General features: G+C 38.1%; 1 non-coding gene and 1 pseudogene across 1 annotated transcript; one reads left to right on the top strand and one right to left on the bottom strand.

The window, feature by feature from the left end:
• Nucleotides 1-8,335: 8,335 nt before the first annotated feature.
• Nucleotides 8,336-8,442, bottom strand: LOC136327858 (U6 spliceosomal RNA). Its single transcript, XR_010729919.1, has one exon. It is a non-coding gene; the product is annotated as a U6 spliceosomal RNA (small nuclear RNA).
• A 12,340-nt stretch (nt 8,443-20,782) lies between these two features.
• On the top strand, nt 20,783-21,474 carry LOC136322359 (large ribosomal subunit protein uL1 pseudogene; annotated as a pseudogene).
• Nucleotides 21,475-22,486: the final 1,012 nt, after the last annotated feature.

Raw genomic sequence — 22,486 nt, 5'->3', positions numbered from 1 at the left:
AGAGTAATAATTGCTGCCAAGTGGCCCAAAAAGATAACAGAAAAATAATCATTGAATTTCACAAGATCCGTGCCATTGGGCTTGTGCTTCTGTTGGCAGATAGGTTCAGTGGAATTATGGGGGCTGAAGCCAAATTGCAGAGAACTGATAAGTGACTGGCAGGTGAGGAAGAGGAGGCAGTGAGTTCAGGATGACTCCTAAGGAAGCTTGAGTGAGAAGGGGAGAAAAGAAATAGGATAATACTGAAGGTGGGCAGGGAAGAGAAATAGTGGTTCTATGGTCACAGAAAAATTTATACAGTGTGTCCATAAAATCATGGTGCACTTTTGACCGGTCACAGAAAAGCAACAAAAGATGATAGAAATGTGAAATCTGCACCAAATAAAAAGAAAACCTTCCCAGTTTCTGCAGGATGATGTGGCAGCATGTGCACATGTGCAGATGATGACATAACACCGTATATACAGCGAAGCAGCCCATGGCCATGCCAGTAGAGATGTGGATGGTACAGAGGAAAGTTCAATGTGTTCCGTGGCTCGCTAAATTCTAATCCATGACCAAACTGTAACGTGAATATTGACGCATTTATAATGAGGCGCCACCACATAGGAATAACATTACTCGGTGGGATAAGCAGTTGAAGGAAACCGGCAGTTTGGTGGAGAAACAACGTTCTGGTACGCCATCAATCAGTGACGAGTCTGTAGAGGCTATACAGGATAGCTACCTAAGGAGCCCTAAAAAATCTGTGCATGAGCCCACATCGAACTGCACTGAATAGGTATGAAACTGGGAGAGTTTTCCTTTTATTTGGTGCAGATTTCACATTTCTATCGTCTTTTGTTGCTTTCCTGTGACCAGTCAAAAGTGCACCATAACTTTATGGACACACTGTATTAGAACAGGAGATTTATAAGCATGTAGGGAACTGGGGAGTAGCCACTGAGAACAAAAAATGGAAGACAAAGAAAGCTCACTAAACATGACCTCTTTGCTGCTTCCCATTGTGTCCATTTTTTTTCTTCTCCCTCAATCTCAGCACAGGGCCTGACACAGAAGTATCAATGTTGAACAAAAGAATAAACAAGTGAGTGAATGATGAAGCAATATCCCAGAGGAAACCAGCAGAAAGTGGTACAGGACCAGGGTGAGAGACTGACCTCCAGCAAGAAAAAGGATACTTTATACCCTGAAACAGAAAGATCTGGAGGTTCGGGGGAAAATGGATTTCCAGGTCTGAACTTTCTCACATTGATACATTATCTAGTAATACAAGTATTTTAAATCTTCTAATTAATTGTTATGAAGTATTGTTATATTTATTTTTTCAATACTTCTTGAATGAACATTTTCAAGATAAAATACATTTTTTCTGGCCTTCTGGACCATTTTTCTACCATACCACTCCTTAAAAGATAATAAGCCCCTTAAGAACATGAACCTTGACTTTTATTTTTACCTATTTTTTAAGAGAAGTTTTAGGCTTACAATAAAATTGAGAGAAAGTTAGAGAGATTTCCTGTATACCAAATGCCCCCATACTTACAAAGCTTCCCCATAGGGTCAAAGCCAATGAGCTTGTATTTGTTTCAAAGCTCTGGGTAAAATGGACTTTATTACTATATAAGGTTTCAAGAACTTCAAGTCATTCATCAAGATATTATATATAATATGTGACTATATAATACAAACTTAACCCACATTTGCCTTCAAAGTGCTCACTGAATGAACTGAACATGCTTCCTGAAAACATCTAGATTCCTGATGTCAGAAAAAATGGTAGCGTATGAGATACTCTTGGTCTCTCCCCTTAAAATTTCAACAAATTGAGCAACTCTAATGCAGCAAATGAACTCCAGCTAGGCTCACAGTTGCACCTGAAAGATCTGTGCGCCCAAGGGACTGAAAGTGGGATGGGTTGAAAAGAGGCGTAGAAGATAAAACACTTTCACGGTGAGCTCTGGAAAGGAGACAAGCCGGAGGACCGAATTTTCCTTTTTTCTTGCTAGACTGAAAGAAGAAGGCTTGTTTGGCTGGGGTTTTGTTTTGAGCCAGGAGAGATGGAGAGAATAAGGGGAAGAGGGAAAAGAGCTGAACTAAGGCAGGCACAACAGAGTACAAGGTCATGGCCCAGGTTCCTGTGGTTTGCCCACATCACTCTGCTTGCTATCAGCTATCCCTCAGCATATCCACAGCCTGCAGTGTGTACTCAATTGTTGCGCACTGAGCTCATGGTGCTTGGCTCACATTACACTTAGACCACAGAATTTGGCCTGAACTGCACTCAAGCACTCTCACCCATGTGTGCAGCCTGTGCTCTATTTAATGCCAACACTCTGCACAGTGTCAGAGAAGACCAAAGTGTGCCCTCCTCAGCCTCCCAATCCCACCTCCCTCCCCTTGCTGTATGAAGAGTAGCAGTGGCAGATCCCCCACAGCTGACACTCCAGAGCCACTTTCTTCTCTGAGGTACTCCACGTCTGATACCATGATCTATGGAGATATGGGGGGAGTGCCTAGAGACCTGAAACTGCCATTCCTAAAGCCATAAAACTGCAAAGCTTTAAAGCCGCAAAGCCCCAAAGCTGAAACTATAAAGCCCTCACAACATGCCTCACCAACCAACACAATTTAGGCCCTGCATATATCATTTTGACAGCAACGTTTCAGCAGAGTTCTGCCCCAAAAATTCACAGAGCCAAAAATTGTAGTACAGTGATACCTACTAGAAAAAGAAAAAAGTAACCACACAAAACTGAAAAAATAATTTTTCTCATTTTTCTTTTCTTTTTCTTTTCTCTTTTTCCCATTTGAATTTCATTATCCTTAATTTTTATATGTTTTATTTTTATTTTTATGAGCATTTTATTTTTGATACTTTTTTCTTTTACTATTTTTTTCTTTTTTGTCTTTCTTATATGAATTTTATTTTTCTTCAAATTTTTATATATTTTTATTGAATTTAATGCAACATAGATTGTAGTGTTGCACCAAATGCATTCCCCCAACCACATACTCCCCTCAACATCTCCCTAGCCCCCATCTTCATAGAACCCTCCCCCCTTCCCTTCAGGTTTATCCCATCCTATCATCCCCTTTCCCTCTGTTCTCTTTTCCTCTGGTCCCTTTGATCTCTCCTCTCTAAATTTGTTTCCTCAGTTTCCAGTGTTCATTGGATTTCTCAAATGAGTGAGGTCATATCATATTTTTCTTTTTCTGCCTGGCTTATTTTATTTAACATAATAGTTTCCATGTCCATCCATGTTGTCGCAAAAGGTAAGATTTCCTTCTTTTTCATTGCCCCATAGTATTCCATTGTATATATGTACCACTGCTTTTTAATCTACTTGTCCACTGACAAACACTTGGGCTGTGTCCAGATCTTTGCTATTGTGAACAATGCTGACAAAAACATGGGGGTATATTTCTCCTTTTGAAACAGTGCTATGGTGTTCTTGGGGTATATTCCTAAAAGTGGGATATCTGGGTCAAAAGGCAGTTCAACCTTTAATTTTTTGAGGAATCTCCATACTGTTTTTCACAGTGGCTGCACCAGACTGCATTCCCACCAGCAGTGCAGGAGGGTTCTCTTTTCTCCACATCCTTGCCAGCACTTATTCAGTGTTGCTTTGTTGATGAGCGCCATTCTGACTGGTGTGAGGTGATATCTCATTGTGGTTCTAATTTACATTTCTCTAATGATTAGTGATGTTAAGCATTTTTTCATCTGACCATTGGCCATCTGTATGTCCTCTTTGGAGAGGTGTCTATTCATTTGTTTTGCCCATTTTGATTGGATTATCTTCCTGGAGTTGAGTTTTACAAGTTCTTTATAAATTTTGGTTATTAACCCCTTATCAAACGTATTGTTGAATAAGTTCTCCCATTGTGTAGTTATTCTGTTCTTATTGTTTTTAGCTGTGCAAAAGATTTTAGTTTGACATAGTCTCATTTGTTTATACTTTCTTTTATTTCCCTTGCCCATGGAGATAAATCAGCAAATATATTGCTGCAAAAGATGTGGGAGAGCTTACTGCCTATGTTTCTTCTAAGATGCTTATGGTTTCATGGCTTACATTAAAGTCTTTTACCCATTTTGAGTTTATTTTTGTGAATGGTGTAAACTGGTGGTCTAGTTTCATTTTTTTCTTCTGGTAGCTGTCCAATTTTCCCAACACCATTTGTTGAAGAGGCTGTCTGTACTCCATTGTATTCTCTTACCTCCTTTGTCAAGAATCAGTTGTCCAGAAAGGTGTGGGTTTATTTTTGGGTTCTCTGTTCCGTTCTATAAATCTATATGCCTGTTCTTATGCCAGTACCAAGCTCTTTTGAGTACAATGGCCTTGTAGTATAACTTGATATTAGGAAGTGTGATACCTCCCACTTTATTCTTCTTTTTCAAAATTGTTGAAACTATTTGTGTTCTCATTTGGTTCCATATAAATTTTTGGAATATGTGCTCTATATCTTTGAACTATGTCATTGGTATTTTAATTGGTATTGCATTGAACTTATGAATTGCTTTGGGTAATATAGACATTTTAATGATGTTTATTCTTCCTAACCATGAGCATGGTATATGCTTCCACTTGTTTGTATCTCCCTTGATATCTTTTATCAATGTTTTATAATTTTCTGAGTACAAGTCTTTAATCTCCTTGGTTAAATTTAATCCTAGGTACTTTATATTTTTGGTTGCAATAGTGAATGGGATTGTTCCCTTAATTTCTCTTTCTGACAGTTCATTGTTAGTGTATAAAAATGCCTCTGATTTCTGAATATTAATTTTATATCCAGCCACCTTGCTGAATTAATTTATCAGATCCAGTAGTTTTTTGACTGAGACTTTAGGATTTTCTATATACAATATCATATCATCTGCAAATAATGATAGTTTTAATTCTTCTTTCTCAATTTGGATGCCTTTTATTTCTTCTTCTTTTCTGACTGCTATAGCTAGGGCTTCCAGAACCATGTTGAATAAGAGTGGTGAAAGGGGGCACCCCTGCCTTATTCCTGACCTTAAGGGGATTGCTTTTAATTTATGCCCATTGAGTATGATGCTGGCTGTGGATTTGTCATGAATGGCATTTATCATGTTGAGGTATATTCCCTGTATTCCCACTTTGCTGAGAGTTTTGATCATGAATGGGTACTGAATTTTATCAGATGCTTTTTCTGCATCTATTGAAATTATCACGTGGTTTTTCTCTTTCCTTTTGTTTATGTGATGAATCACATTGATTGATCTGCAAATACTGTACCAGCCTTGTCTTCCTAGAATAAATCCCACTTGATCATGATGTATGATTTTTTCATATATTACTGCATCCAGTTTACTAATATTTTGTTGAACATTTTAGCATCTAGATTCATCAGGGATGAATTTCTTTTTTATAATAATTTTCTTTTTTTGTGTTGTCTTTGCCTGGTTTTGGAATCAGAATTATGCTCGCCTCATAAAAGGAGCTGGGAAGTCTTCCTTTCTCTTGAATTTTTTGAAATAGCTTGAGAAGGATAGGAGTTAGTTCTTTGAATATTTGGTAGAATTCACTTGTGAAGCCATCAGAACCCAGACTGTTGTTTGTTGGCAGTTTTTGTTAACTGTTTTGATTTTATTTATTTTAATTGGTCTGTTTAGGTTTTCTGATTCTTCCAGATTGATTTTTTAACATATTATATACTTCAGGAAATTTGTTTATTTCATCTAGGTTGTCTAATCCTTTGTATTTCTGTTGTGTCAGTTGTTATTTCTCCACTCTCATTTCTATTTTTATTTATTTGAGTCCTCTCTCTTTTTTTCTTGGTGAGTCTGGTTAAAGGTTTATCGACCTTGTTTATCTTTTCGAAGAACCAGCTCCTGCTTTTGTTGATCCTCTGTATTGTTTCTTTAGCCTCTATGTCTTTTATTTCTGCTCTGATCTTTATTATTTTCTTCCTTCTACTACCTCTGGGCTTTACTTGCTGTTCTTTTTCTAGTTCTTTTAGATGCAGAGTTAAGTTGTTTATTTCAGCTTTTTCCAGCTTCTTAAGGTATGCCTGTAATGCTATGAACTTCCCTCTCAGTACTGCTTTTGATGTGTCCCATAAATTTTGAGTTGTTGTTTGCTCATTATCATTTGTTTCTAGGAATATTTTTATTTCTTCTTTGTTCTCACTGTTAACCCATTCATTATTTAATAAATGATATTTAGTTTCCAAGTGTTGAGTATTTTTCAGTTTTTCTGTTGTGGTTGATTTCTAGCTTCATGCCATTGTGATCAGAGCAAATGCGTGATATGATTTCAATCTTCTTAAATTTGTTGAGACTGCTTTTGTGCCCTAACATGTGGTCTATCCTAGAGAATATACCAAAAGCACTTGAAAAGAATGTATAGTCTGCTGCTTTAGGGTGAAAGGTTCTGAAGATATCTATTAAATCCAGTTGATCTAGTGTGTCCATTAAGTCTGCTATTTCTTTGTTAATTTTCTTTCTTGAGAATCTATCTAGTGATATTAGTTGGGTATTGAAATCCCCTACTACAGTGTGTTCGTAAAGTCATGGCACGCTTTTGACCAGTCACAGGAAAGCAAGAAAAGATGATAGAAATATGAAATCTGCACCAAATAAAAGAAAAACCCTCCCAGTTTCTGTAGGATGATGTGGCAGCATGTGTGCATGTGCAACTGATAACTTAACACCGTGTATATAGCACAGCAGCCCACAGCCATGCCAGTCAAGATGTGAACAGAGAAAAGTTCATTGTGTTCTGTGACTCACTAAATTCGAATCCATGACCAAAGTGCAACATGAATATCGGTGCATTTATAATAAAGTGCCACCACATAGGAATAACATTACTCAGTGGGATAAGCAGTTGAAGGAAACTGGCAGTTTGGTGGAGAAACCCTGTTCTGGTAGGCCATCAGTCAGTGATGAGTTTGTAGAGGCTATACTGGATAGCTACTTAAGGAGCCCTAAAATATCTGTGCATGGGCCCACATCAAACTGCACTGAATAAGTATGAAACTGGGAGAGTTTTCCTTTTATTTGGTGCAGATTTCACATTTCTATCGTCTTTTGTTGCTTTCCTGTGACCGGTCAAAAGTGCACCAGGACTTTATGGACACACTGTATTATAGTATTTCTGTTGATCTTGCCCTTTATATCCATCAAAGTCTACTTTATATTATATATTTAGGTGCTCCTATATTAGGTGCATAGATATTTATAATGGTTATATCTTCCCGTTGTATTGCTCCCTTTATCATTATGTAGTGACCCTCTTTATCTCTTTGTTCTAAAGTCCATTTTGTCTGATATAAGTATTGCTACTCCAGTGATTTTTTTTATTTCTATTTGCATAAAATATTTTTTTCATCCTTTTACCTTCAGTCTATGTGCATCTTTTGTTTTATGGTGTGTCTCTTATAGCCAGCATATATATGGATCCTGTTTTCTTATCCACGCAACTACACTATGTCTTTTGATTGGATTATTGATTCCATTTACATTTAAGGTTATTATTGATATATAGTAGTTTATTGCCATTTTATTCTTTAAAGCTGTATTCCTTTTTTGCTATATATTTTTTCCCTTTTGATCTGTTTACAACAGGCCCCTTAACATTTCTTGCAGCATTGGTTTGTTTGTAATGAATACCTTGAGTTTTTTTTGTCTGGGAAGCATTTTATTTCTCCTTCAATTTTAAATAATAGCCTTGCTGGATAAAGTAGTCTTGGTTGTAGGCTCTTGTTCTGCATTACTTTGAATATTTCTTGCCATTCTTTTCTGGTCTCAAGTGTTTCTGTTGAGAAGTCAGACATCATCTTTATAGGGGCTCCTTTGTAGGTGATAGCCTTTTTTTCTCTAGCAGCTTTTAATATTTTCTTTTTATCACTTAGCTTTGGTATTTTAATTATGATGTGTCTTGGTATAGATTTCTTTGAGTTTCTCTTTAGTGGAATTCTCTGTGCTTCTTGAACTTGTGTGACTTTTTCCTGCATCAATTTAGGGAAGTTTTCAGCTATGATTTGATTGAACAAAGTCTCTATCCATTGTTCTTTCTCTTCTTCTTCAGTAAGCCCTATGATGTGGATGTTATTTCTCTTCATTTTGTCACAGAGCTCTCAGAGTTTCCTCAGACTTTTTGAGTCTCTTCTCTTTTTGCTGCTCTACTTTTGTGCCTTCAGTTATCTTGTTTTCTAACTCGCTGATTTGATCCTCAGCTTCATCCATTCTGCTTTTAATTCCTTCCATTGTTGTCTTCATTTCTGATATTGTATTTATAATTTCTGACTGATTCTTTTTTATTATTTCAATGTCCTCTTTTATACTTGCTATCTACTTAGTTGTAAAAATATGGAATGCTTCATGAATTTGCATGTCATCCTTGTGCAGGGGCCATGCTAATCTTCTCTGTATCATTCCAATGTTAGTATATGTGCTGCCAAAGCAAGCACAAATTTTTATATTTTTTACTTTAATTTTTCTTTGCTTTGTTTTTTATTTCATCTTTTTCTCTTATTTTTCTTCTTGGTTATTACTCTTTATTTTCTGTAGTTTATTTTCACATATTATTTTTAGAATATTTATTTTTTCACTGTATTTTTTTAATTTTTATTTTTTATTTCTGATTGTTTCTTGTTAGATTTCTTAACATTACCACTCTCAAGTACCATGAAGGAAGAAGAAATAAAATATCAAGGATATACAAAACAGAGTCATAGTTTAGATAGATTTTTAAAATCTTCAGAAAAAATCAATTACATGAAAACCTTGAAGTTATGACAAAGAATTGAAAATTGAAGTTCTAAAAGTATTCAACAAGATGAGAGAAAACACTGATAGGCAATTTAATGAGCTCAAAAACAAATTAATGAACAAAAAGAGTATTTCACCAAGGAGATTGAAACTTTAAAAAGGAACCAAACAGAGTGAAGAACTCAATACATGAACTGAAAAGTGAGTTAGCAAGTTTAGTTAATAGAACAGGCCAAATAATGGAGAGAATCAGTAACATCAAAGACAGGCAATGACAGATGCTACAGAGAGAAGAAGAGAGATACTTATGAATTAAAAAAAAACTGGGAGAGCGCTACAAGAATTATCTGACTCCATCTGAAAGAAATATAAGAAGAAAGGGTTTAGCAAAAGAAGAAGAGAGGGAGAAAGGAATAAAAAGCCTATTCAAACAAATACTTGATGAGAATTTTCTAAGCTCATCAAAAGAATTAGAGCCTTGAATGCAAGAAGGAAACAGAATGCCAAGTTACCTCAACCAAAACATACCTAGTCCAAGGCACATGATAATAAAATAGTCACAAATCAATCACAAAGAAAGAATCTTCAAGGAAGATAGGGAAAAAAAACATAACATATTAAAGAACACCCATTCGGTTATTATTAGATTTCTCAGCACACACTCTGCAAGCCAGAAGAGAGTGGACCCAAGCATTCACAATACTGAAAGAGAGGAATTATCAGCTAAGAATACTATATCCATCAAAGCTATCTTTAAAATATGAAGGAGAAATAAAAACTTTTACAGATATAAAGAAGCTGAGGATTTATCACCAGAAAACCCCCACAGTAGGAAATCCTAAAGGGGGTTATTCGATCAGATACAAATATCAAAACAAAACAAAACTACAAGTAAAAGCTCCAACAATATTGCAATAAAAACAAGGATAATTTGTAACAACAATAACATAAAAGAAAAGAGGATAAAGATCAGCAGTAGTAAAGGACAATTAAGTGCAAAAGAAGTCATAAGATAATAGACTCATTTAAGTTTGACAATTTTTCTTTTAATAACCTAAGAGTAACCACCCAAAAGAATGCCACTACTAAAACACATAGCTGGAATAAAAAAGAAACATGAGGAAGAATATGGAATATCACTAAACAAGAACAACTGGCAGAAAAATAAAAGAGAAGAGCCAAACAAAACACTTAGCCACCAAAAAACAACACATAAAATGGCTATAGGAAATCCTCAAGTGTCAATAATTACCCTAAATGCTAATGAACTGAACTCACCAATAAAGAAACACAAAGTAGCAAATTGAATCAAAAAGTAAAATTAAAATACCAATGACATACTTCAAAGATATAGATCACATATTCCGAAAATTTATATGGAACCAAAAAAGAATATGAATAGCCTCAGCATTCTTAAAAAAGAAGAATAAAGGGGGAGGTATCACAATTCCTGATATTAAGTTATACTACAAAGCCATTGTACTCAAAACAGTCTGGTACTGGCATAAGAACAAGCACATAGATCAATGGAACAGAGCAGAGAACCCAGAAGTAAACCCACAGCTCTACAGACAACTGATATTTGACAAAGGAGGCAAGAGCATACAATGGAGTAAAGACAGCCTCTTCAATAAATGGTGTTGGGAAAATTGAACAGCTACCTGCAAAAAATGAAACTAGACCACCAACTTACACCATTCACAGAAATCAACTCAAAATGGATAAAAGACTTTAATGTAAGCTGTGAAACATAAGCATCTTAGAAGAAAACATAGGCAGTAAGCTCTCTGACATCTCTCGTAGCAATATATTTGCCGATTTATCTCCACAGGCAAGAGAAATAAAAGATAGGATAAACAAATGGGACTATATCAAACTAAAAAGCTTCTGCACAGCTAAAGACAATAAGAACAGAATAAAAAGACAAACTACACAATGAGAGAATATATTTGACAATACGTCTGATAAGGGGTTAATAACCAAAATTTATAAAGAACTTGTAAAACTTAATACCAGGAAGACAAACAATCCAATCAAAAAATGGGCAAAAAAAAAGAAATGAATAGACACTTCTCCAAAGAGGACATACAGATGGCCAATAGGCATATGAAAAAATGCTCAACATCCATAATCATTAGAGAAATGCAAATTAAAACCATAATGAGATATCACCTCACACCAGTCAGAATGGTGCTCATCAACAAAACAACACAGAATAAGTGCTGGCGAGGATGTAGAGAAAAGGGGACCCTCCTGCACTGCTGGTGGGAATGCAGACTGGTGCAGCCACTGTGGAAAACAGTATGGAGATTCCTCAAGAAATGAAAAATCAAACTGCTTTTTGATCCAGCTATACCACTTTTAGGAATATACCCCAAGAACACCATAGCACTGTTTGAAAAGAAGAAATGCACCCCCATGTTTATGGCAGCACTGTTCACAATAGCAAAGATCTGGAAACAGCCCAAGTGTCCATCAGTGGACAAGTGGATTAAAAGGCTTTGGTACATATATACTATGGAATATTACTCAGCCATAAGAAATGATGACATCAGATCATTTACAACAACATAGATGGACCTTGATAACATTATACTGAGCGAAATAAGTAAATAAGAAAAAACTAAGAACTATATGATTGCATACATAGGTGGGACATAAAAATGAGACTCAGAGACATGGACAAGAGTGTGGGGGTTAAGGGGTGGGGGAGGAGAGGGAAGGGGTTGGGGGAGTGGAGGGGCACAAGGAAAACCAGTTAGAAGTTGACAGAGGACAATTGGACTTGGGGTGATGAAAATGCAGCATAATCAAATGTCAAAATAACCTGGATATGTTTTCTCTGAACATATGTACCCTGATTTATCAATGTCACCCTATTAAAATTAATTTTAAAAATTTCAATGTCATTTTTTAAAGAAATGGAACAAAAAATAACTAGGTTTATATGGAACCATAAAAACCCCAAATACCCAAAACAATCCTAAGAAAAAAGAACAAAGCCAGATGTATTACAATAAATGATACTGCAGACACACAGTAATCAAAACAGCATGATATTGGCAAACAAAATAAACACACAGACCAATAGAAGTGAACTGAGACAAAGGAGCCAAAAACACACAATGGAAAAAAGAAAACCTCTTCAATAAATGGTGTGGGAAAATTGAAAAGCTACAAGCAGAAGAATGAAACTTGACTACAGTTTGTCCACCTGAACAAAAATTAATTCAAAATGGATCAAAGACCTATATATAAGATCTGAAACAATAAATTACATAGGAGAAAACAGGTACTAAACTTATGGACCTTGGCCTTAGAGAACAATTTATGAATTTAACCCCAAAAGCCAGGGTAATAAAGGCAAAAATAAATGAATGGGACTATATCAAACTAAAAAGTTTCTGCGCAGCAAAAGAAACTGACATCAAAACAGATAGCTGCCTGACCAGGCAGTGGTGCAGTGGATAGAGCGTCAGACTGGGATGCGGAGGACCCAGGTTCGAGACCCCGAGGTCGCCAGCTTGAGCGCGAGCTCATCTGGTTTGAGCAAAGCTCACCAGCTTGAATCCAAGGTCGCTGGCTTGAGCAAGGGGTTACTCAGTCTGCTGTCAAGGCACATATGAGAAAGCAATCAATAAACAACTAAGGTGTTGCAACACGCAATGAAAAACTGATGATTGATGCTTCTCATCTCTCTCCATTTCTGTCTGTCTGTCCCTATCCAGCAATTTCTCTGTCTCTGTTAAAAAAAAATAGCCTGATCTGTGGTGGCGCAGTGGATAAAGCGTCAACCTGGAAACACTGAGGTTGCCGGTTCAAAACCCTGGCTTGCCTGGTCAAGGCACATATGGGAGTTGATGCTTCCTGCTCCTCCCCCTTCTCTCTCTCTCTCTCTCTCTCTCTCTCTTTCTCTCTCTCTCCCCTAAAATGAATGAATAAATAAATAAAAATTAAAAAAAATAAACACCTTTAAAAAAAATAGACAGCCAACAAAATGAGAGATGATATTTGCAAACAACAGCTCTGATACTCAAAATATATTTAGAACTCACAAAGCTCAGCAACAAACAAGTAATCCAATTAAAAAATGGGGAGAGGACACGAACAGACACTTCTCAAAAAAAGAAATATAAATGGCCAACAGTTATATGAAAAAATACTCTTCTTCACTAGCTATTCGAGATAGATAAATCAAAACTACAATGAAATATCATCTAACACCTGTTAAATTGGCTATTATCAACAAGACAGGTTTAAGTGTTGAAGAGGCTGTGGAGAAAAAGGAACCCTCATTCACTGCTGGTGGGAATGTAAATTAGTGCAAGCACTATGGAAGAAAATATGGTGGTTCCTCAAAAAATTAAGAATAAAACTACCATATGACCCAGAAATCTTTCTACTGGTTATCTACCTTCAAAACTCAAAAACATTGGTACATAAAGATACATGCACCCCATATTCATCGCAGGATTTTTCACAGTGGCCAAGAAATGGAGACAACCAAAGTGTCCCTTGATAGAAAATTAGACAAAGATGTGGTTCATATATAGAACAGAACTCTACTCAGCCATAAGAAATAATGACACAGTATTGTTTATGACAACATAGATGGACCTTGAGAACATTATATTGAGTGAAATAAGTAAATCAGAAAAAGCTAAAAATTGCATAATTTCACATATAGGTGGGATACAAAACTGAGATTCATGAACATAGATAAGAGTGCAGAAGTTACCAAGGGGAAAGGAGTGTGGGACGGGGATAGGAGAGGAGCCTGGGGAAAAGGTATAAAGAGGGACAAATATAAGGTGATGAAAAATTATTTGACTTTGGGTGATGGGTATACAACATAATCGACTGTTCAAATGATGTGGAGATGTTTACCTGAAATCTATGTACTCTTGTTCATGAATGTCATCCTGTTAAATTTGTTTCTAAAAAAAAAAAAAATCTGCCCCCTGGTTCTCTTTCAAACGCTCCACCATTATCATTTAGGCCATGGCACCAACAGGGAAATGTTTTCACCTTTCTCCTATCCCTTACTATACCCAGATCACAGCACATCTCCATGCTCAACCCTCTCTTCTTGAAACTCTCTTCCACTTATATTCACTTGGCCAACTTCTACTCATCCTTCAAGATCCTGTTCAAATGCCAGTTTACTTAGAAACCTTTTCCCGGCCCTGGCCAATTGGCTCAGTGGTAGAGCGTCGGCCTGGCATGCAGGAGTCCCAGGTTCGATTCCCGGCCAGGGCACACAGGAGAAGCGTCCATTTGCTTCTCCACCCCTCCCCCTCTCCTTCCTCTCTGTCTCTCTCTTCCCCTCCCGCAGCCAAGGCTCCATTGGAGCAAAGTTGGACGGGGCGCTGGGTTTGGGTCTATGGCCTCTGCCTCAGGTGCTAGAATGGCTCTGGTTGCAACAGAGCGACACCCCAGATGGGCAGAGCATCGCCCCCTGGTGGGCATGCCTGGTGGATCCCAGTCGGGCGCATGCGGGAGTCTGTCTGACTGCCTCCCCGTTTCCAACTTCAAAAAAATACAAAAAAAAAAAAAAAAGAAAGAAAAGAAACCTTTTCCCAACCCCATGTCTCACCCCACAGTGATTATTCCTTTATTATAACACTAATTTGCTGTATTGTAATTATTAATCAGATGAGTTCAATCAAGCATGCTCTTTTCATATTTGTATCCCCAATACCTTCCACACAGAGAGGCTTCTCCAGGGTGGAAGCTGTGGAGGTGGTGAAAGGTGCTTGAGTTCAGGTTATATTTTGAAGGTGGAGCCAATGGGATTTGGTGGTATCAATTGGAAGTACATTATGTATAAAAGAAACAGAGGAGTCAAGTCTGACACTAAGGTTTTTGCCTGGAACAACTGGAAGTGCACAGTTTCTGTTCATGAATGTGGGAGGAGCATAGTGGGCAACCAGTTTTAATCTGAGATGTCGATTAAGCACCCATGTGGAGAGGTTGAGGAGGCCATTGAATATATGAGTTCAAGTTTCAGAGAAAAGGCTTGTATTTTTTTTTTTTTTTGACAGAGACAGAGAGTCAGAGAGAGGGACAGATAGAGACAGACAGGAAGGGAGAGAGATGAGAATCGTCAACTTTTCATTGCAACACCTTAGTTGTTCATTGACTTTTTTCTCATATGTTTCTCGACTGGGGAGGGCTACAGCAGAGCGAGTGACCCCTTGCTCAAGCCAGTGACCTTTGGGCTTAAACTAGCAACCATGGGGCCATGTCTATGATCCCACGCTCAAGCCAGAGACCCTGCACTCAAGCTGGATGAGCCCACACTCAAGCTAGCGACCTCGGATTTCAAACCTGGGTCCTCTGCATCCCAGTATACATCGCTCTGTCTATGCACCACCACTTGGTCAGGCAGGCCTGTTTTCTTTAAACTTGGAAATTATCAGTATATACCTGTCATTTAAAGCCATGAGACAGACGAAATCTCCAAAGGTTAAGTATAAATAAACAAGAGAAGAGGTCCAAACAGTGAAACCTTGGGCACTCCAACTCCAACAAGGGCAACTCTAACACCCCCAAGGCATGACATATGAAGTAGGAGGGGAAGTGTAGGAGAAACCAGGAATGCAGCACGCGGTGTCCTTGAAAGTTAACTGTGAAAAGTGTTTCAAAGAAGATCTCTCTCAGGAAAATTCACTGGGTTTAAGAAAGAGGTCACTAATAACCTTATAACAGGTTTTAGCAGAATAGTGAGAGTAAAGCCTCATCAGAATGGGGACAAATGACGATGGGAGGAGAGACCTCCAGGAAAGGGTGTGTAGACAACTCTTTAAAGGAGTTTTGCTGTGAAAAGGAGCACAGAAATGACACAGGGGCTAGAAGAGAATCACCAAAGGCTTCTTTTGATTTTGATATATCTTTTTAGGATGGGACCTACTGTAGAATGCTCCATATTATTAAGAATTATCTAGCAGAGAGAAAGAAATTAATGATGAAGTAGAAAGAACCTGACTAAAGTTCTGACAAATTCTAAATAACAAGCAATGTCTTTGAGAAGTAGAGGGGCTGGGCTTAAATAGGGAGTGATACAAACAGCAACAGGAAGGAGAGGCGAATATGATTACAGGCAGATTGGCAGGTGAACAAGTTCTCTTCTAACTCCCCCTAATTTCTTAGTAAAATGTCATCATATAACAGTGAGGAGATGAAGATGGTGATAAAAATTTAAAGAGTGAAGAGAAGATGTAAGCAATTGTTTAAGATGTAAAATAAAATTTCTTTATTTTTTAGCACAAAATACATCTTACATCCTAACCCAGCACACATGAATATATAAATGTATAAATATAAACTGAAACAAGAATTTCATGAAATAATATTTATCTTTATTATATGCTATGAACTCTATTAAGTTCTAGTCTGCTCTAATCTGTTTAATATTTTAAGTGCACACTTTGAAACTTGATGAATAATAGTCCAGAAAAGTGGGAGAAGGACTGGACTAGGGAGATAAAGTACATGGCCAGGCAGCAGGATGTATCCACATGAGGTTCATAGAGATAAATTTCACTTGAGCTCCACAGTCATGGTTGTGGGTTTTTATCCAGTCATGTTCAGCTTCAAGGAGGCAGGCATGGAGTAAGCAGAGAAATTAACTAGAATTGGGATTTTCCAAATACTCGTAATGAAGGATGAAGCAAGAACATCCAGGAGTTGACAAGGGGGTTACTAGAATGCAAAGTATGGAATGCAGGCCGGACAACGCTGTAAAATGACGGAGAGTGAGAGGTGAAAGTGTGGTCAAATCTATGAATTGAAGGTCTGGTGAGCTGGAAACATGAGTGAAGGCACCAGAGGGAACAAGTTAAATAGACAGGATGTGGTGGTAGCAAAGTGAGTGCTTGAATGAGGTTAATGTTGTTTTGGGAAACACAAGGGCAAGGGCATGACCATGAGAGAGAATGACTGAGCTAAGGAAAGGGATAAGATCCCTGGAGAAAAGGAGGCTAGGAAACCAAGAGCACAAGGTGTTGAGAGGATATTATCACAGAAATTTTAAGAGGAAAATGGCAGTGAACCAGAAGCTAAAATTATTAAAGAAATTAAGAGAAGGGGCAGGAAGCAGATGACTGCAGCCAGCAGGGGTTGTGGAAGAGTCTAAAGTAAGGATTTCAAAGTCCAAGTTTCTGGAGGTAGAAAGGAGAGCGGTGGAGACCGCAATGAGGAGCCGGAAGGACCTCCGGCCCCCGTGAGCCCAGAGGTGAGAGAGGAGGCAGCATGAGAGAGCAGCAGGGAGGTCCCCACCAAGGTCCCCACCAAGAGCCAGGGTTTTTTTGAGCAAAAACCTAAAATGAATATTCAGAGAAGTGCAGGCCCTATGAATTTTACATGTGACAAATCCTGAGTTCTAGAGAGCTCAATGGAAGGTTTCCAAAGTGGGAGGGGAGATGGGCCACATGATAATGAACGTCCAGTTAACTGACTCAAGAAAGAAAACTAAATATATCCATTAATTTCATTCAACTATGCATTATTTACATGAATGCCAGGCCTTTTTAAATAAGTGACAGGGAAAATTGCTTTCATTTTCTTGTCCTTTAGAAGGCGTCAGCATAGTCAGCATTCATGTTACATTCTTTACCACATTTTAACCTCTCATTCTCTTTTAAACAGACATTTACCACTCTTTAACAGTCTCAGTTTTTTTACACAGAAATAAATGCAACAAAATTTAACAATCTAGTTGAATTTGGTAGAGAGGAATAAACTTTCCACTTGACATTAATTCCAGAACCAAATGATTTAAATTTTCTGTTAGAAAGCTATTAAACACTAAAAGAGTTGAAGCTTGGTAGCAATTAATACTTCAAAAAAAAAAAAAAACTAAGCTTATTACAGAGTTCCCACAGAATCACCCAAAATTCACCCAAAGATATGGAAGCACTCATCTAAAAAGTTTTCAATCCTTAATTTGTGTACACTATGAACAAAATGAAACAGGGGCTCCACCCACTGGACATTCCATGTTACCTTTTAACATTGGCAAATAGAGTTTTCATTCATTCAATATTAATTATTGGTAAATATTATTTATTTATTTCTTCTATGTGCCAAGCACTATTATAGATCCTTGAGATAAAATATAGTAAGCCCAAGAGAGAAAATTTTTCGTCCTCGTGGAGCTAAGAGTATAGTGTATAAAATTTCCTATTTTGTTCAACATAATAAATTACAAGCCATTTCTGTGTAATAGATATCCTAGATAAGGCTGAACCCTTAGATTTTAGAAATCCGATGAATAAAAAAAAAGGCTTCTTGTGGGAAATATTTGTTCATTTTTCACCTCATTCTTATTTTGTGTCATTTATGCTTTTCTTATTGTTTGGAAGAATTCCCAATATATTCTTTTAACTCTTTACTTCAAAATAATTTAAACTTATAGAAAAGTTTAGAGAAAAATACAAAGCATTTTTATGTATATCTCTTTCACCCACTTTATAGCTATTAATGTTTTATCACATTTTCTTTAAGATTCTCATTCTCTTAGTCTTTCTCTCTTTCTTTCTCTTTTACTGCGTGTTTGTATGCGTGTGTAATTTTTTTCCTCTGAACCATTTAATAGAGTACGTTTCAAGCATGACATCCCATTATTTAACAGTACTTAAGTGTGGATTTTCTAAAAACAAAAATAGACTCCATGATGAACACTTGAGTTGTTTGCATTTGGGGGCAATTATGAATAAAATACTATATTCTTTTAGGTAAAAAAAAAGATAGGCTCCAAATAGTCAAAAACAACCATCATAATCAAGAGAATAGCATTGGTATAGCACTACCATCAAATTCACACACTCCGTTCAAATTTTTCCAATTGTCCCAAAAGTTTCTTTCAAAGTCCTGGGTGTCACCCAGGATCACACGCTGCATGTAGTTGCATGTGGTTGTCCTTAGTCTTCAATCTGGAACAGTTCCTGGTCTTTTGTCTTTCATGATTGCAACACTTTTGAAAAGTGCAGGCCAGTTATTTTGTAAAATGTTTTTTATTTTGGATTTGTTTGTTGTTTCCTCATAATTAGATTTAAATTATGCTTTTTGGGAGCCAAAATATCACTGAACTGACTTTGTCCTTCTTAGTGTATTCTATATGGAGGAACATGATGCCTGTTTGTCCCATTACTGGTGAATTTAACTTTTTTATTTTAGATGAGAGGAGGAGAAACAGGGAGGCAGATTTCTGCATGCCCCCTGACTGAGATCCAACAGGCAACCCCATCTGGGACTGATGCTCCAGTATTGAGCTATTTTTAGTGCCTGAGGCTGATGCACTCCAACAAAGCTATCTTCAGCACCTGAGGTCATGCTCAAACAAATTGACCCACTGGCTGCATGAAGGGAAAAGTAATAGAAGGGGGGGAAGCAGGTAGTCTCTTCTGTGTGCCCTGACTGAGAATTGAACCAGTGACATCCATACATCAGGCCACCACTCTATCCACTGACCCACCAGCCAGGGCCTGAAGTTAACTCATTAATTTCTCTACTATAAAATTATGTAATAATTATTTTTAATTTATTGCTATCTAATTAATAAGCAGTTGGGGTACAGAAAGTCCTTACTCAATGTCGTCAGTAGGTTCTGGGACTTTAAGTGAACCACATGTAACAAAACAAATTTTATTATAGACTAATTGATTTAAACAAAAATTAAGTTCCTGGCCCTGGCTGGTTGGCTCAGTGGTAGAGTGTCAGCCTGGCGTGCGGGAGTCCTGGGTTCGATTCCTGGCCAGGGCACACAGGAGAAGCACCCATCTGCTTCTCCACCTCTCTCCCTCTCCTTCCTCTCTGTCTCTCTCTTCCCCTCCCGCAGCCAGGGCTCCATTGGAGCAAAGTTTGCCCGGGCACTGAGGATGGCTCTGTGGCCTCTGCCTCAGGCACTAGAATGGCTCTGGTTGCAGCAGAGTGAAGCCCCAGATGGGCAGAACGTCACCCCCTGGTGGGCATGCCGGTGGATCCCGGTCGGGCGCATGTAGGAGTCTGTCTGACTGCCTCCCAGTTTCCAGCTTCAGAAAAATACAAAAAGGAAAAAAAAAGAATTAAGTTCCTGTAGCATTTCATCAACATTATAACTAAACAACATTATTCAAGGACTTGCTATACTTTGATACTCTGTAAATATCTACCACTATTTTCCCTCATATATACACCATTGTCTTAATCACAGCTTCACATTAAATTGTGATATCTGGTACTTCAGAAGTATCTTGGCTCTTTTGAACCCTTTACTCCTCCATGCAAATTGTGAAATCAGCTCAACAAGTTCCATGATTTTGATTCAATTTATTTGTAACTACAATTCAAGTTGGAGAGAATTGGCATCTTTATGATATTATCTTCCTTCCCATAAACATTTATGTCTCATTTATTTGGATTCTCTTTTATATCTGTTAATAAAGTTTTATTACTTTTCTTGTGGAGGTTTACTTGGAGAAATACCTCAAGGCATGTGAACAACTAGTTTCAAGAGATGAAGAGCTGAAATTTGGGACAAAAGGGATATGACTTTATAAACTTTATTTTGGACTGGAAGTGAGCCTAGACTGAACTGGGCTTGCTTCGGCTCAGCTTGAATTATGTATTGGAGTCATATCAGTAGTTTGTGAGTATTTAAGATTGATGGTGAGCCTGACCAGGAAGTGGCACAGTGGATGGAGTATCGTACTGGGACCCAGAAGACCCAGGTTCAAAACCCCGAGGTTGCCAGTTTGAGCACGGCTCATCTGGTTTGAGCAAGGTTCACCAGCTTGAGCCTGAGGTCACTGGCTTGAGAAAGGGATCACTCAGTCTGCTGTAGCTTCTTAGTCAAGGCACCTATGAGAAAGCAATCAATGAACAACTAAGGTACCTCAACAAAGAATTGATGCTTCTCATCTTTCTCCCTTCCTGCCTATCTATCACTATCTGTCCCTCTCTGTCTCTGTCACATACATACACACACACACACACACACACACACACACACAAAATTTGATGATGAACTCTTTTCCGGTTTTTGCCACATGAAGGACCATGAGCAGCAAACTCTCTTTCAACACCCTCTAAAAGGTGGTGCAGGAAGTTCTGCATGGGAACCAGTGCAAGTGCCAGAAGTTTTTGGAGATGGTGGAGCTCCAGATCAGATTGAAGAACTATGAACTTCAGAAAGATAAACACTTCTTGGGCACCATCAGGCTTAAATCCAGACCCTGCCCCAAATTTTCTGAATGTGTTCTGGGGGACCAGCAGCACTATAACAAGGCCAAGTCTGTGATATCCCCCTCATGGACATACAGGTGATGAAGAAACTTAACAGGAATGAGAAATTTGTCAAGAAGCTAGCCAAAAAGTATGATGTCTTTTGGGCTTCAGAATCTCTGATCAAGCAGATTTCACAAATCCTAAGCCCAGGCCTGAGTAAGGTTGGTAAGTTTCTTTCTTTGCTGACCCACAATGGAAACATGCTGGCCAAAGTCAATAAAGTGAAATCCACGACCAAGTTCCAGATGAAGAAGTTGCTGTGTCTGGCACTGGCTTTTGGTCCCATGAAGATGACAAATGATGAGCATGTGTACAACATTCACCTAGCTGTCAATTTCCTGGTGTCATTGTTCAAAAAGAACTGGCAGAACATCAGCTCTTTACACATCAAGAGCACCATGGGCAAGCCCCGACGCCTGCACCGAGGTCCAGCTTACTTAACCATGCTGCTAGCAAAAAAATGATTGATGGTGAAATGTGCTTGACTTTAGATACTTTAATGGAGTTGAAGCATCCTAACACTTCCTCCATCTCTCCTGACCTGCAACCAGTGTTCCGCTTTCCCTCTTGAGAAGTCAGTAGGAGCTAGAATGGATAGAAAGAGACTGTTATGATTCAGGAAAAACCTGAGAAAGAAGGACCTCTGACCAGAATTCTTTAATCCTAAATGAAAGATGGTTGTCCTGTGGGAGAGGATGATGGCACTAAGCAATGGGGGCTGTGGAAGCAATCCAGGAAGAGAGTTGTGGAAGGAGATACTTAGGAAGTTAAGCAACACCCAGGAGGAAAGATCTTTGAGTAGAGAGTGATGAACATAACATCCATAAACATCCCATTGTCATAAACCTACCCGTTGTAAATTACCAGTCACAGGCATGTCCCAATTAGCAGACAAAGAGATCATAAGGCAAAACACCCTGGTTTCTGCCATTGACATTGTTACCCACCAAAGCCAGAGTAGAAAAAAAGGTTTTATGCAAAATGAAAAAGAGAAGCTTTGCTTCTAAGCTATAAATTCAACAGTGATCAACTCACAGCAGTTTAAAATCCCAATGAGACACAAGAACACAGTCTCCAAGGAAGTGTAATTCCACAAGGGCCAACACCATGTGATCTCTTGTGATTTGGCTTGATTTTGATTAGAATTCAGAATACCAGGAGAATCAATGGGCTGGTGGCCCCATGGCAGTGCTTTGAGATTTAATATTCAAGAGTGTGCAGTGATAGTTCAATAGGATTAGACAAGCAGCTGAGAAAAAGATAGCAAGGTAGTTATCTTGTGAAAATCAAAATGCCTAACCAGGACTCATGCCCATTATGAGGATCCACCACACCTCTGCCACAGAAATGAGCCAACGAAGTCCCGTGGACAAGGCCTATCTTTCCTCACAAAATAGTTCCCATGCTGCTCCTTCCCATACACAATTTAACAACCAAAGCTCAAAAATGATTCCTTTAGTCTGAAAGTTTGAAAGG

Source organism: Saccopteryx bilineata, chromosome 2 (assembly GCF_036850765.1).
Source record: "Saccopteryx bilineata isolate mSacBil1 chromosome 2, mSacBil1_pri_phased_curated, whole genome shotgun sequence".
NCBI lineage: Eukaryota > Metazoa > Chordata > Mammalia > Chiroptera > Emballonuridae > Saccopteryx > Saccopteryx bilineata.
The sequence above is the reverse complement of the archived record's forward strand: the minus strand, read 5'-3'. Positions and strand labels throughout refer to the sequence as shown.